Source organism: Molossus molossus, unplaced genomic scaffold (assembly GCF_014108415.1).
Source record: "Molossus molossus isolate mMolMol1 unplaced genomic scaffold, mMolMol1.p scaffold_m16_p_5, whole genome shotgun sequence".
NCBI classification, from domain to species: domain Eukaryota; kingdom Metazoa; phylum Chordata; class Mammalia; order Chiroptera; family Molossidae; genus Molossus; species Molossus molossus.
In genome coordinates, this window is record NW_023425388.1 from 66,056,173 (window position 1) to 66,071,779 (window position 15,607).

The 15,607-nt window shown below is 40.5% G+C and overlaps 1 protein-coding gene and 1 pseudogene across 2 annotated transcripts in view; one reads left to right on the forward strand and one right to left on the reverse strand.

Moving 5' to 3' along the window:
- GPR156 (G protein-coupled receptor 156) overlaps nucleotides 1-15,607 on the forward strand; it is a 72,253-nt gene that overhangs the window by 28,747 nt on the left and 27,899 nt on the right. The window lies entirely within an intron of this gene.
- Nucleotides 254-1,170, reverse strand: LOC118617697 (annotated as a pseudogene).

Consider the following 15,607-nt stretch of genomic DNA (forward strand, 5'->3'; position numbering starts at 1 on the left):
CCACTGGTTTCACATTAACTTAGTCCTCCAGTCTTGTGGTGGCTATTTGGGATGCTTTTGGTTGTAATCTTTACAGTTCCAAGACTCTATGTTGGCTGATCCCAAGGGTAACATACCCTGTCCAAAATAACAGATGTTCTCATGGTATGAAGGCCATTCTGCAGGTTGCATATGTATGTAAGTTGTTTCCTATGGGAGTCAAAGCTTTCTTCCTGTTGAGCAAGAGAAGACGTCATTGGCAATGCAGCTTTGGCTAGCTCTTTCTCCTATGTTCCCTCATGTGTGCAGCAACTGAACCAGCTATTTCTGCATTCTTGTTCTGGCCAAAATAATCTAGAAATTCACCATCTGGTCCAAACAAGTGCATTATTATAGTGTGATCCACTATGCAGTCCTCATCCTCATCCTTGGGGCCAGGGCTGTAATATACTCAGTAAGCTCTGGGCACTAGGTCGATCGCTTCTTTTGTGCCAGTCAAGCCAACCAGTTTGGGAGAAAATTCTTTCACATAATTTGCGATGGCTTCTTTTGTGTCCCTCTCTGGGTCAATAGTGATGAAAAGTAGACTTAAATTTGGCAGACTTGGAATACTATCTATTTCATCTACGACTTGAATCATTTTTTCTAGTTCTTCTGGACCAATATCAGGGCAATGAGTGAAACCAAAATAAATCAATACCCACTGACCCAGATAGTCTTGATCGGTTTTGGGCTGCTCTCCAGTATGAGTTGTGAGGGAAAATGGTCCCCAAGTAGAGGCTTTCCAATGCTTCACTGCCATTTCTTCTCCAGCATCTCTGTCTTCTCTCTTTGAAGTACTTCATTCCAGCCAATAAAGCTCCTCCAAGAGCAAATGTGGCTGTTAAAGACTTCCAGGAAACAGGCCAGGGCTGCGAGGGGTGCATGGGGTCTCTGCAGCCTCTCAGCTCTGGTCCTGACACCCCCGGGGGTGGTGGCATTGTGGTGCTGAGGTGGCAACACCCCAGGCAGCTGCCTGCGAGCCCCGAGGCCCGCCACCCCTTCTCTCACTGTGCTTACAGTTGCCTCAGTAGGAGCCTCTGGGTCCCCTCTGCTGGGCCCCAAACCCTGAAAACCATGAGGCAGGAGAGGCCAAAGCTGACTACCCAGAAGCCGCATGTTGCTGCCCTATCCCCGTATCAATAGCAGCATTAAAAACAACAACAACAAAAACACTGCAGGTGATTCCAGTGCTTGAGAACAAGTGCTCTAGACTAGATGGCAAAGCTGATGATGCCAATATAGAAATGTTAAAGATTTAGAAACTTGGAAATTGTGCCAGGTATTAAAAATTGAATTCAGTGTGAATTGTAAAAAGCCTGATCAGTTCAAGAAGTAGAGGTGAGCCTGGCTGGTGTGGCTCAGTGGTTGAACATGGACTCATACATCAAGAGGTCAAGGATTGGATTCCTAGTCGGGGTACATGCCCAGGTTGTAGGCTCGATCACCAGTGGGGGGCATGCAGTAGGTGGTCAATGTTCTCTCTTATCAATGTTTCTCTCTCTCTCTCTCTCTCTCTCTCTCTCTCTTTCTTCTTCGTCTCCGTCTCCGTCTCCTTCTCCGTCTCCGTCTCCTGCGCCGGCTCCGTCTCCGTCTCCTCCTCCTCCTCCTCCATTTCCTCCTCCTCCTCCTCCTCCTCCTCCTCCTCCTCCTCCTCCTCCTCCTCCTCCTCCTCCATTTCTCTCCCTCTAAAATCAATAAAGAAAAAAAGTTTTTTTAAAAAAGAAGTAGAGGTGAACTTTTTAATAAGAATTTTTTAATAGAATGAATTTCTCCATAACAGGAAGTTTCAAACCACCTACAGTTAGGGAAAATGTCCTGGCTATGATTCTTACCTAGTGACTAAGTGTTGGTCTTAGGAGGTAACTATGAGTGAGCCAATAAATGTGAGTAATAATGATACAGTTGAATCCTAGAAAAACTGTCTCAGTTAATCAGTGTTCAGAAGGAAACTAACAAAATGTGAATATTGACAAGAAGAAAATTGAAAGGTAGGCTTTTGAAAGTCATAGACTTTTTGGAGACACAGTGGAAGGAAAAAGACATCTCTCAAAGAATATGAAAAGCTCCCCAGAGGAGAGCAGGGGACCCACAGAATTTGTTGGGTTGGGTGCAAAATAGGAAAAATGACTCTGAAAAGCAACTTTGAAGAGAGTTCAAAACACATAAATGGATTATTTAAATCTATTAAAAGAAAAAAGCTAGAATAACAGTGGGATCTTTTGCTGGTAATAATGAGCACAAGGAGTGCTCAGAAGCCAAAAGACAATAAGACTAAACTAATCATGTGCCTCTGAATTTATTGAGAAAGATACTATAATGATTACCACATTCCAATTGCCCCCCTATAGGTGGATCAGTAATTGTTGATCAAATAGTTTTTTTGTTTTTCACATACTTTGAGTCAGGTAGACAAATAAACACTGATTAATCAGTAGAACCTGTTGGCATTCCTCTTGAGACATTTGAAACTCTCTGAAAGAAATGTGTCTCTTGGTCATGCCTCTCCTTGAAGCTGTTGCCCCAGCCCTCTGGCTCCTGCTAACATCAAGTGTTTTAAAAGAGTGATCTTCACTAGACACCTCTACTTCCTGTCTTCAGTTTATTCTTCAACACATGGCCTGATTCCACTGAAATGACCCATGCTGAAGTCATTAAATCAACTGATCTTTTTAGACTCCATTCTGTTTAGACTCAAGCCATATAATACTTAATCATCTTTTCAGTTCCTCCTTTCCAAAACCTTCTCTTTTCTCAACTTTACCATACACAAAGGCCCTGGTTTTACATCTCTATTCCTTACCAGCTGCTTTCACTGGCTCCTGAACTCCACTTACCCGTGTAAGGTCGATATCACCCTGGGTACCAGTTTTGATTCACCGCTTACACGACACCCTTCACTTGGTCTTAATCCCTCCTACAACATATTCCCAAGCCCTACCTTTTTCAAATCCCATGTCCTAACTTCATAGTTGATATTATCAGATGGATGCTCCTCAGTCAATACAGATTCGGTGACTAAAACTCAGACTCATATCATACCTTAATCTTTCTCTACTTTTGTGTCTTTCCTGTCTCAGCTAATAGCACTATCATCCACCTATTCCTCATTTTCTCCTTACACATCCAGTTACTCACCAAGTCTTAGATATTAACCACTGTAATTCTGTCATCCTGTTGTCATCTCCATTGCCCAAGTGTAGCCCTGATCTACTTTTCATCCGAACAAACAATTGCAGTATCCCCTTAACTGGTCTTTCCCATTTGCAATTTAGCTACTATCCTCTTGCCAGCATTTTTTTTCAAACAGACCTGGTTTTTCAACATAGACTTCTACTGCCTACACAACTCTTTAGGTAAGCATTGAAGATCTTTTGTAGTCTGGTTTTCACCTACAATTTCTGCTTCTTCCCTTTAAATTAAGTTATGCTCTCATCGTACAAGGTAATGGCCCCTCCTCGAATGTACCACACACTTGCATTACCATGCCTTTGTTCATATTCTTTCTTGTTTCATGACTCTTCTCATTTTTTTACCTGACAAACTCATTCATCCTATAAAACAAACTCTTGTCCATCAAACTGTGGTCCCTGGACCAGCAGAATCAGTATCATCTGGAGCTTGGGAGAAATGCAAATTCTTGGAGACCTACCCTAGACCCTACTGAATCTGAAACTTGGGGATGACCCAATCTGTATTTTAACAAGCTCTTTAGGTGATTCTTATCAATTCTGAAATTTAAGAGCCACTGTCCTAAGGCACGTTTCCTCTATCAATGCCCTTAGCACTTGGCATATACCTACGTTACTTACTATATATTTACTTATTCAGTCTTTTATAATCATATTTATAATCATATTTAACTATTCACTTATTAATCTACTCTGCTACATATTGAGTCCTCAATGTCAAATACAATGTTTGTGTATTTCCTAGCACCTGACACAGTGTTTGGCACATAGGAGATGCTTCATAGGAATTCGGAGCCTAAACATACTTCACTTCCCTCCAGGATCTGGCCCAGTCAGAGTGCCTACAAACACACAGGGCTGATAATCAAATGATGTCAAAGGTATTTACTCTTAAAGACTGACATATGCCACACAAGCCAAAAGCACACATCTTGACAATACTAAGTGTCAGCAAGGATGCAGAGAAACTGGATCTTACATACATTGCTGGCAGGTATGTGAAATGGTACTGCTGTGTGGAAATCTGTTTGGCAAATTGGCACAAAAATAAAAAATACACTCATTGTGTAATTCAGCAATCACACTCATGGGTATTTGCCCTAGAGAAATGAAAACTACTTTTACAAAAAAACTGAACACAAATGCAACAGCTTTAAATTATAATAATAAAAAAAACTAGAAACAATCTAAACCTCCTCCAACAGGTGAATAGATAACAAACTATGGTACATCCATACAATGGAACACTACCCAACAGTAAAAAAGAACAAGTTTTTAATACCTGCAGCAACTTGGGTTAATCTCAAGGGCATTATGTTGAGTGAAAAAAAAAAGTCACTCTTAAGTGGTTACCCACTGTATGATTCTATTTATGTTGAATTCTCAAGAGACGAATTTATAGTAAAGAATAGATCAGATGTTGCCAGGGGTTATAGTTGAGGGAAAGGGGTAGTTTGAAGAAGGTCTTGTTTTCTTTGTATGATGGAACAGTTCAGTATCCTGATTATGGTGGTAGTTACATTAATCTATACAGGCAATAAATTTCATAGAACTACACACACACACACACAGAATACATGTAAAAACTGGTGACATTTGAGTAGAATCTATAGTTGAGTTAATATGTCAATTTCCTGGTTTTGATAATATGCTCCAGTTATGTAAGATATTATTTTGGAGAAAGCTGGGTGAAGGGTACACAGAAACTCTCTTTTCTGTTTTGCAACTTCTTGCGAGCTTAAAATAATTTCAAAATAAAAAGTTTTCTGAGAAAAAGAAAGACAGGGATTTCTGCTGAAAGCTAAATTAGAAAGCACTACTTGACATATGCTGCAATGGGCCCAGGAAGTGGAGGAGAGTCTCTGCCCAGGGGTGGAGGGAAGGGAAGAAAGAACAGTGGAGATTCATAACTTGGAGACCATTTGGTAAAACTCAGCCCAGGCCTGTTAGCCTCCCTCTAGTCCCACTGCTCATTCCTGCTCGCTTGGGGTGAAGAGGGACGTGAAAGCCTTTTCCCAGTAGGCCCAAGTGGGGAATTGGAGAGGGGGAGAAGGGTTCATTCTTAACAATGTTCACAAAAGGTGAAGTGTGTGAACACCAAAGATTAAATGGCATAAGCACTCAAGCTCTGGAATCAAACTCCACTCAGATCCCAGCTCCAGCATTTACTAGTCATATGACTTAGACCCTGTGTTGAACTTTGCTGAATCCCATTTCCCTGTTTAACAATGAGGGTGATGACCCCGCTGATCTCAGAGTGCTGTGAAGACCCCATTGGATAGTATACGTAGAGCACTTAGCAGCTGTCTAGCACATACGAAATACATAAGCAGTGTTGTATACTCTTTAAAATTATTAATATAATTACCAATATTCTAAGAAGTAGAAACAAACATAGAGTCAGAATTATCTGTAACGTGTAATTTTTGACAATTCAAAAATATTTCAGGATCCTTCAGTGTTTGAACTCTTTGTAAAATTGGCACTTAGTTTCTGTATGTGAAAATACAGAACTTAACTTAAAATTGATAGTTGTTACATTTTACAACAGGCCTCTCATGTGCTTTCACTTAACATACATATCTCTAGCCTTTACAGTACTCAGCAGGATAAACATTATTTTCCACATTTTCAAGTGGAAAAACTGCCTCAGTGTGGATAGGCAAGTCACCTGCCACACACAGCTGGCAAACTCAGTTAACCTGATTTCAAAGCCCATGCTTTTCCCACTGCATCATGTTACCTTGGTATGAATCCATGAAAGCTGCTTAAACACGCACAGAGATTGCCTAACAGTCATTCCTTTCACATCAGATTACAGGACAGTACATACAACTACTATCACAGCCCAAGGCAGACTTTTCCAGGCCGTTGCTGGGGCCAAAACTTGGAGTCAATGATGGAAACCAAGAGCCCAAAGCTGATTGTAGCAAGAATTTAGTCTGGGGTTCCAGCCAATAGGTAAAGCCGGGAGTCAGAAAGGGAACCCTGCCAAGGTCCAAGGTCCAGGCCGGCAATCAGAGTCAGAAGGGGCAGGCAACGCCTAGCAGAAGGCACTCCAGGGCACTCGGGACTTCCTCTCTGTCTCCTCTTGATGATAAATACCAGCTAAATGGGGCCCTTGAGGAGATCAGTTGAAGGGGGAAGTGAAAACCCTTGGCCTACCAGCACTACTGCTGGATGTTAGAAACCAGAGTCGAGAAGGCCCCTCGCAGAAGTTCGGTGATCGGGAGGATGGACACTGGGTCCCAGGTGGCTGGGGTAAACAGCGGGGGTGGGGTGGGGGTGGGGCGATGAGAGAACATTGAAGGTAACCAGGAGTCGGAACACCTGGATTACGATATGATCCCTATATGGCTCTAAAACTGTACATAGGTCCCTTCGTCTTAAAATAAGGGAGACAGTTCAGATCACTGGTTTAACTACGTTCCTTAGAACCCTAAGACTCAAATTGTGTCCTAGGCGATTCATGGGGGTAGCGTGGTGAGCAGCGAGCAGGTCCTGCCTTTCTGGCAATCTCCCCTTTATCTCTTTTAAGTACTGGATCTCTAAGAGCCCTTCTAAGTTGAATGAGTTATCCAGGATAGCAAATATTTAATAAGTATCCACTAGGTTCAGGGCCCTGTAGAAGGTGCTGATGGGGACACAGCTAAGTAAAACCCAGTTTCTGCATCAGGAACCCGCAGAGTCTAGCCCAGTGGGGAATGATTCCTGCAGCTGCAGTTGTTCAGGAAGCCTCTCAACTCTACCAAGGCCCACAGTTCTCCTGCTGCAAACGTGAGGGGGAGGAAGAATGGAAGAGGGAAAGGAAACCTACCCAGTGTGGCAGGCGAATCTTTGGTGCCTGGAAGAGATGAATTTACAGAACGATAATGTCTGGTTCACTGCAGACTCCCTGTGAGCGGTTGTTTCATGTGGCCAACTGCTTGTGCTCTACTTACAACCAGGCCTCTGCTCTGCCCCTTGGGAAATGTGGCCCGTCTCCTGCTGGGAATTGCCCAAGGTCTTCTCCCCAAGCTAGGGGAGAAAGGAAGTTGAAACCACTGCTTTATAAATGACAGCAGTGCTCACCCTCTAGGGTCTGAGTTTGTATGAGAGAAGAGGATTTTTTTTGTTTCTAGTGTTTCCCCCCTGGCATTTAAAAACACATTTAAAATATATTAAATATTTTAAATATATTAAAATATATACTGATTGTATGGGACATAACAAAAATACATTTGGAAACGATTTTTTAATAAAATTGATGTGGAGTGTAGCCATAACACTCCCAATTCAAGCCATAGAAGCTTTTTTCTACTAAGGGTACCTTTTGGGGCTTTTCTCCTCTCATCACAGCTTAACTTGAAGCTGTCAGTATGCTTTTTCACTACTGTCCTAGGCTTGAGCTGGTATAATGAAGTAATGGCATTTGGTATGATATCTATATTTCTGCTTTAACAGTATTTGCGAGGATGCATTTTTAAATTGATCCTTAGGTCTGTCCATGTCCAGGAGAGCTGTGTGTTCTGAAATCTGTGCACTGGAAGTTTATATGCATATCCACACATAAACATCTATACGTCCGTATACATAGATTTTGCTAAAAAGCCCAGTAAATACTGTCTGCAAAACAATTGCTTATATTATATTGAAATTGTGTTCTGCTTATAAAGATAAAAATACAGAATAAGAAAATTGTCTTTGCCATGAAAAGGATAGAAACCAGGGAGATTGTGTCCTAATAAACTAAGGACAGAAATTACGTTTGCCATCCAGCCTCCAGTTCTTCTTACCTTGATGAGCAAATATTTAGGAATTGTTGAATTAATGTTTGACAAAGGAAGATTATTGCAAAGATTATAACTAATAAGACATGGAGACACTGAGATCATCTGCTAAAAGGGAATTTGAAGGCAGGATATTTAGCAAGTTTTCTTTTGCACTTAATAGCTAAATATTTTGGTTGATTGATAACTGATTGATTGGGAAGTAATCCTAATGCATGTCTGGTAACTAAGTCAGCCTGTTGTTCCTGTTTAAGGTAGAGAAGCAGAAATGGAGCCTGGCTGGTGTGGCTCAGTGGTTGAGCATGCACCAAGAGATTACTGGTTTGATTCCCAGTCGGGGTACATGCTGAGGTTGTGGGCCAAATCCCCAGTGGGAGGCATGCGGGAGGCAGCTAATCGATATTCTCTCTCATCGATGTTTCTCTCTCTCTCTCCCTCTCCCTTCCTCTCTCTAAAATCAATAAAGAAAAAAAAAATTTTTTTTTAAGCAGAAATGGAAATGAACCAGTGATAGGAGAAAGAAATTTGCCTCTAGAATAAGTTAGGGGAAGAGCTGGAGAGAACCTTAGATTTCATTAGGTCCAATCACTGCTAACCATTTAGCTACTGTGCAGGCAAAATGTCTTTGTTCTTTCCTTTCCTTTCCTTTCCTTTCCAGCTTCAGCAACTGTAGGCCTGACCTGACAGAATAGTAGGTGGGGAGCTCACTCTCTTCATGTAACCCAAATCTATGCCAGTATTTATGACTAGGGGAAAACAGACAAATTTAAAGCAACCAGGCCCAGCCAGCACAAGAAACAGGGCTGAGTGGTTTAGCTCTTGAAAAAAACATAATTTGCTGGATGTAGGGTGTAAAGAGAAGGCATGCTTCCTAGCCTAACTGCAGGCATCATACCAGTCCAAGATCAGCAGATTTTCTGAAGCCATGGAAGTCAAGTTGTTAACCTCTGAGCAGATGTAAGCTGAGAGTCTAATCTGTGTGGTCGTGAAAATGAGGTCTCATCCATCAATTGCTTGACAAGGCTGTCCTCATATCACTGGGCCAGCATGCCCTTGACACATGATGTAAGAGACATATTGGACAAAACATCGCCTGGGAGAATTCTCCAAGAAGAATTCAGCCAATAGAAAGGAATCTTTCAAGTGGCCTGATTTCATTGGAGATAGATAAATACATGTGTGGTTGTGCATTTGTGAATACCCCCCTCCCCCAGATGCTGTACTTTCCTAGAAACAAAGAGAATGGGAGAGCAGAAACTTCCCAAGCACAAGGATCCTTTCTCTCATTTATTTGTAGACACTTCAGCATCATGCTGATGGGGAAGCAAAGGAGGGGCTCACCCAGATGAAGAGGCTTTTCAGTGAGGGTTTGGCGTATGGGGGGTTGGTCTATGGAAGGCCACAGAACTCAGAGACCCCAAAATATCTCTGGCCCTCTTTTGTTCAGTAGTAATGCCAGGGAGTTCTCAGCTATCCAAGGAGGGACCAAATGGATCCCCCTGAAACTACTACCAGTGCCCCTCTTGTCTTAACACTGAGGCATTGCACCAGCTCTTGACTCACTCTGTGACTATCAGGGATCTCTGCTGCTTTACAGCCATTAGCGATCTAGCAGAGAGCATTGCCAAGAAAAAATGAGACTAGGGGAGAAGATAAAAGAAGAAAAGATCGGCCTTCTATATCCATTAATGAATTTATTCATTCACTAACTAATGGTTATGGAATGCTTGCCAGTTTCTAAAGATTATGCCGGGGACTGAGATGCAGATGAATAAGAAACAGCCTTGTTTTTGAGGAGCAGAAACTATCTAGTGGGATAAACATAAAAAGCTGACAATAATGCAATAATATGACAATTGTATTCATGCTCATATACCCTGGGGTGTTATAAGGACATAGAGAAGGGCACCAAACTTAGACTGGGGGCATCAGCCAGACAGATACATGCTCTTATTTCTTTGCATCTGATGAGGTGAGTCACTTAAAAAGAAAATGTTAAGAAATGCCCCATAGCAAAAATAAAAAGATTGACTGGTAGCACTGTGAACTTGGCTGATTGATGTTGGAGGCCATCGATTTTGGTGGCAGCATTCTGCAAGGTTGTATAATTTTCTCCCCAGCACTCAGCTACCTAGAGGTAAAAGCAGACAATGGATTGTAATTTCAGTGGGAGTTCTGAGTAACTAATGCAGTGAAAGGGTTTATTTGCAGCAGGAACTGGGTGTTATTGAGAGAACAGTTCAAATGACCAAGCAGAGGTTAGAAATGGGGCAGAGGATGGAAGAACGACTGATAGACTGTGAAAAAAAACCAAAACAAAAGAACCAAGGAACTAGAGGTCTGTAGGCTGTTAGTGAGCAAGGGTGTTAGAGGTAAGCAAATGAGGGGGCTGGAGGATGGGAGGCTTATTCATTCATTCATCAAGTATTTATTGAGTGCTTAAAATATTCAAGGTAGTATTCTAGTGCTGGGAGTACATCATGAGCAATTCTAATTGGGAGGAGAAGACAATAAACAACAACAATAATATGTAAATTGTGTAATACATTAGAAATTCATAAGTACTGTGGTGGGATGGAGATGGAGAGAATAGAGCAGGATCAGAAGGATTTGGAATTCTGGGGGAAGGGTGTGATTTTAAATGGGTTGTCATCGTAGCTCTAGTTGAGAGGGTAACATTTGAACAAAGACATGAAGGAGGAGAGTGAATAAAATGTACGGATGTGTGAATTAAATATTCCAGGCAGGGGGAATAGCTGCTTCAAAGCCTTAAATTGTGTGAGTGCCTGGTATTTCCAGAACAATAAGGAGGCCTGTGTGGAGTGGAGTAGGCAGGGGACAAAATAGGAAATGAGGTAGAGAGATAATGGGGACCAAATGTGTAAGCCTTGTAGCCCCTGGTAAAGACTGGCTTTTCCTCAGAGTGAGATGGAACACCATTGCAGGGTTTGGAGCAGAGAAATGACATGGTCTTACTCACCTTTAATGGATTTCTCTGGCTGCTGTATTGAAAACAGACATAGGGAGGGTCCAGTCTACAACGCAGGAGGACCTGTTAGGATGCTATTGCAATAATCCAAATGACAAATGCAAATTAACACTGTGATCAGGAAGGTGGCAGCAGAGGTGGTAAGAAGTAGTTGGACTCTGGGTGTATTTCAAAGATTGAATCAATAGAATTTCATGACAGATTGGATATGGGTGGTGAGCAAGAGTCAAGGATGACTCCAAGATTGTTGATCTCAGCGAACAGAAATATGGAGTTGCCATTGTCTAAACTGGTGAAGAATTTTATAGGAACAGGTTGAGGGGGACAAGTAGTAGTTAAAACTCGAAAAGATTTATGCACCCCTATGTTTATTGCAACCTTATTTATAATAGCCAAGATATAGAAGCAATCCAAGTGCCTATCAATAGAAAGTAAATAAAAAAGTGGTGGTACATATACATAATGGAATATTACTCAGCCCTAAAAAAGAATGAAATCTTATATTTTGTAGCAACATGGATAGTCCTAGAGGGTATTATGCTAAGTGAAAAAAAAATCATAGAAATACAAATACCATATGATTTCACTTCTCTGTGCAATCTAAAGAACAAAATAAATGAACAAACAAAACAGACTCATGATGCAGAAACCAGATTGATGGTTGGTGGCTAGGTGAAAAAGGTGAAGGGATTAATAAGTACAGATTGGTAGTTACAAAATAGTCACAGGGATGTCAAGGATAGCATAGGGAATATAGTCAATAATATTGTAATAATTATGTATGGTGCCAGATGGGTACTTGAATTATTGGGGGATCACTTTGTAAGTTATATAATTGTCAAACACTTTGCTGTACACCTGAAAATAATATTGAATGTCAAATGTAATTGAAAAATAAGATTTTTTTAAAGACTAGGAGTTCAATTTTGGATGGACTGTTATCACAGAGTGGGATATTGATGTTTAAAATTTCTGAAGTGGTACTATTCTGAATAGTCATAAGACCCAGGGTATGACCCTGGGGATGGGTATCTGAAAGTGGAGTAAAGTGAATTCCTTATGATTAAAGAATTTAGAGGTTGAAAAGTTAATGACATCCCCTGGGACAGTCTACTAGAATGGTTTCCCAGGCAGGCGAGGAAGGAACAGGGCCAGGCTGCCTTGCCCTTATGATACCAAGTTTTCACATAAATGGCTGGAGGTTACACAAATATTAGTTTGAATTGGATTCAGATTTTGAACCCAATAGATGAGAAATAATCAAGATAGAAAAATGACCATTTTTGCTGAAACACACCAGACAACATTGTAATAAAGCTGTTTGGAACATATCCAGATTAGATAGATTTATAATCCTATGGTAGCACAGATCAAAAACAGTGGATTGAAAAACAAATTCAAGCCCGACTGGTGTGGCTCAGTGGTTGAGCATCGACCCATGCACCAAGAGGTCACCAGTTCAATTCTCAGTCAGGGTACGTGCCCAGGTTGTGGGCCAAATTTCCAGTGCAGGGCATGTAGAAGGTGGCCAATCGATGTTCTCTCTCATTGATGTTTCTATCTCTTCTTCCTTCTCCCTTTCTCTCTATCAAAAATCAACAAAGAAAAAAAAATTTTTAATAAATAAAATAAAATAAATACAGGGAAAAATTTTTTAAAAAAACAAAAAGAAAAAGAAATTCAATAAATCTTCACAATGTATTCTTCATTGCCTACATTGTCTTTTTGAAAAGACATTCATATTTGATTTTAGATATGTTTAAAGCTCAGTGATACCATTTATATCAACTCATTGTGGCATTTTAGAAAGCATGGCCCTGTGATATCTTAGGAAAGTTTTCTAATAGTCACAGCAAGCCAAGAAGTACCTCTGGGCCTGTGTTTCTAAACTCAGTCCTTACCCACCGTTAAAAAGAGACAGTAACACGAGCAGTCAGCCCTTCATAACTCTAAGTACAATAAACCTCCAACTTCAGAAAACAATATTTGATGAAGATTTTTAAAACATCAAAGCTATAATCTGGTGGATGTAATTTATGCATCTGAATTCATTATAGACTATTGAGATGGTAATCCAGGTTCACACCAGTTCTGCATATGCAGGTGGATATATTTCTCTTATGTGTTAAGAACTTACTTGAGAATAAAAAAATTCAAAAAGTTTGTACCTTATATTGCCAAGCAATAAATGAAGAAAAAAAATGATGAGATCACTATGTAATCTTTTTTTAAAAAATAAAACCCACCTTGTTTTTGACTACCAGTAACCCAGTCTAAGCTTTTATCTCTGTCAACTCAACACAAGTAATTTAGATGTGATTCACTCATTATAACTAAGTATTTAATATTTAAATCTTCTTGCTTTGTGGAAATTATGGGTTTGTGGTTGATTAAAATATTTAGCAAATGTAATCCCATCTTTTAGTTTAATAGAAAAATGTAAATGACATTGCTGGTTGAATTCCTATCAAAGTAGCAAAGACATTCCTCAGACATACATAATTCACCTGCTGAATTGGAGATAATTTGCTTTTCAGGGTTAACCTGGCCAAACAAAATAGGTAAATCATTTTCCATTCATTTTTTTTCTGAGGCAAGTTTCCAGTAAAATTGTTTTACTATGAAATATCCATATATAAGTCCTTATCATGTCCATTTGAAGCATGAATTTGCATAAACTTCTGAGATGTGAAGACTATGTAATATATATTTTGTCAAAAATAACTAAATTGAGTTTCTCGTAACTAAATCAGGATGGAGAGGAGTTCCAAATCAGGATTACTGAATTACATGAAAGGAGATCTGATTGTACAGAGGTGTTCAAATAAAATGGGCCCAGAGAAGAATGAAGAAAGAAACTCACCCATCAGTGATGTAGACAGCACAGATGTGTGGCTGTGAAACCTGGAATGTTGCTGAGTGAAGTGGTCATCACCAGATATTTATTACTTATGTCAATGAGCTTGTGGGTGGCCATGGAGAAGAATGGCTTCGGTTACTGGTCTTGCAGAAGCCCACCCAGTGGTAGTCAGTGGTAGTGTCGCTGCCCAGGCTTTTGACTGCATCGAGTGACCCATCCCAGGTCAGTGGTGCTCCCCTTTCTGAATTGGTATCAGCGATGAGCTCTCAAATTTATTACTCCTCTTAACAAATGCTTTGTGAAAAGCAATCTTTGGATTCAATGCAATCCCAATTAAAGTACCAATGGCATGTTTCACAGATCTAGAACAAATACTCCAGAAGTTTATATAGAACCAAAAAAGATCCCAAATGGCCACAGCAATCTTGAAAAAGAAGAACAAAGTTGGAGAGATCACAATACCGGATATCAGGTTATACTACAAAGCCATAGTAATCAAAACAGCCTGACCAGGCAAATAGATCAATAGAACAGAACAGAGAACCCAGAAATCGACCCAAGACATTATGTGCAAATAATATTTGACGAAGGAGGAAAGAGAATACATTGGAGAAAAGACTATCTCTTCAATAAATGGTGTTGTGAGAATTGGACAGGTACATGCAAAACAAAAAAATGAAACTAGACCACCAACTTACACCACTCACAAGAATAAACTCAAAATGGATAAAAGACTTAAATATAAGTAATAAAACCATAAAAATCCTAGAAGACCCCTGGCCGGTTTGGCTCAGCAGTTAGAGCATTGACTCCTGGACCAATGATTTGCGGATTCTATTCCGACCAAGGACACGTACCTCAGTTGCGGTTTATCCTTGGCCCTGATCAGGGTTGTGCAGGAGGCAACCTGTTGATGTCTCTCTCTCCCTCTCTCTTTCTCTCTCTCTCCCACTCCCACTCCCGTTCCCTCTCCCTCTTCCTCCTTCCCACTCTATCTGAAGATAAATAGAAAAATATCCTCCAGTGAGGATTAAAAAAACATCCTAGAAGAAAATGTAAGCAGCAAATCTCAGATATCACATGTAGCAGAATTTTCACTGATACATCGCCTAGGGCAAGAGAAACAAAGGAAAAAACTAATAAATGGGACTATATCAAACTAAAAAGCTTCTGCAAGGCAAAAGAAACTATCATCAAAATTAAAAGGGAACCCACTCTCTGGGAGAACATTGTATAAGGGGTTAACATCCAAAATATATAGAGTACTCATACAACTCAACAAAGGAAGACAGCCCAGCCGGTGTGGCTCAGTGGTTGAGCATCAACCCATGCACCAAGAAGTTACTGGTTCAATTCCCAGTCAGGGCACATGCCCAGGTTGTAGGCCCAATCTCTAGTAGGGAGCATGAAGGACGTGGCCAATTGATGTTCTCTCTCATTGATGTTTCTATTTCTCTCTCCCTCCCTTTCATCTCTCTCTCTCTAATACCAATAAAGAAAAAATTTTTCAATAAAATTTAAGAAAACAAAAGGAAGACAAACAATCCAATTAAAAAATGGGCAGAAGGCCTGCATAGACACTTCTCCAAAAAGGACATACAAATGGCCCAGAGACATATGAAAAAATGCTCAACTTCACTAATCATCAGAAAGATGCAAATTACAACAACTATGAGCTATCACCTCCCACCTGCCAGAATGGCTGCCAACAACAAACCATCAAACAACAAGTACTGATGAGGGTGTGGAGAAAAGGGGACTCTAGTACACTGCTAGTGGG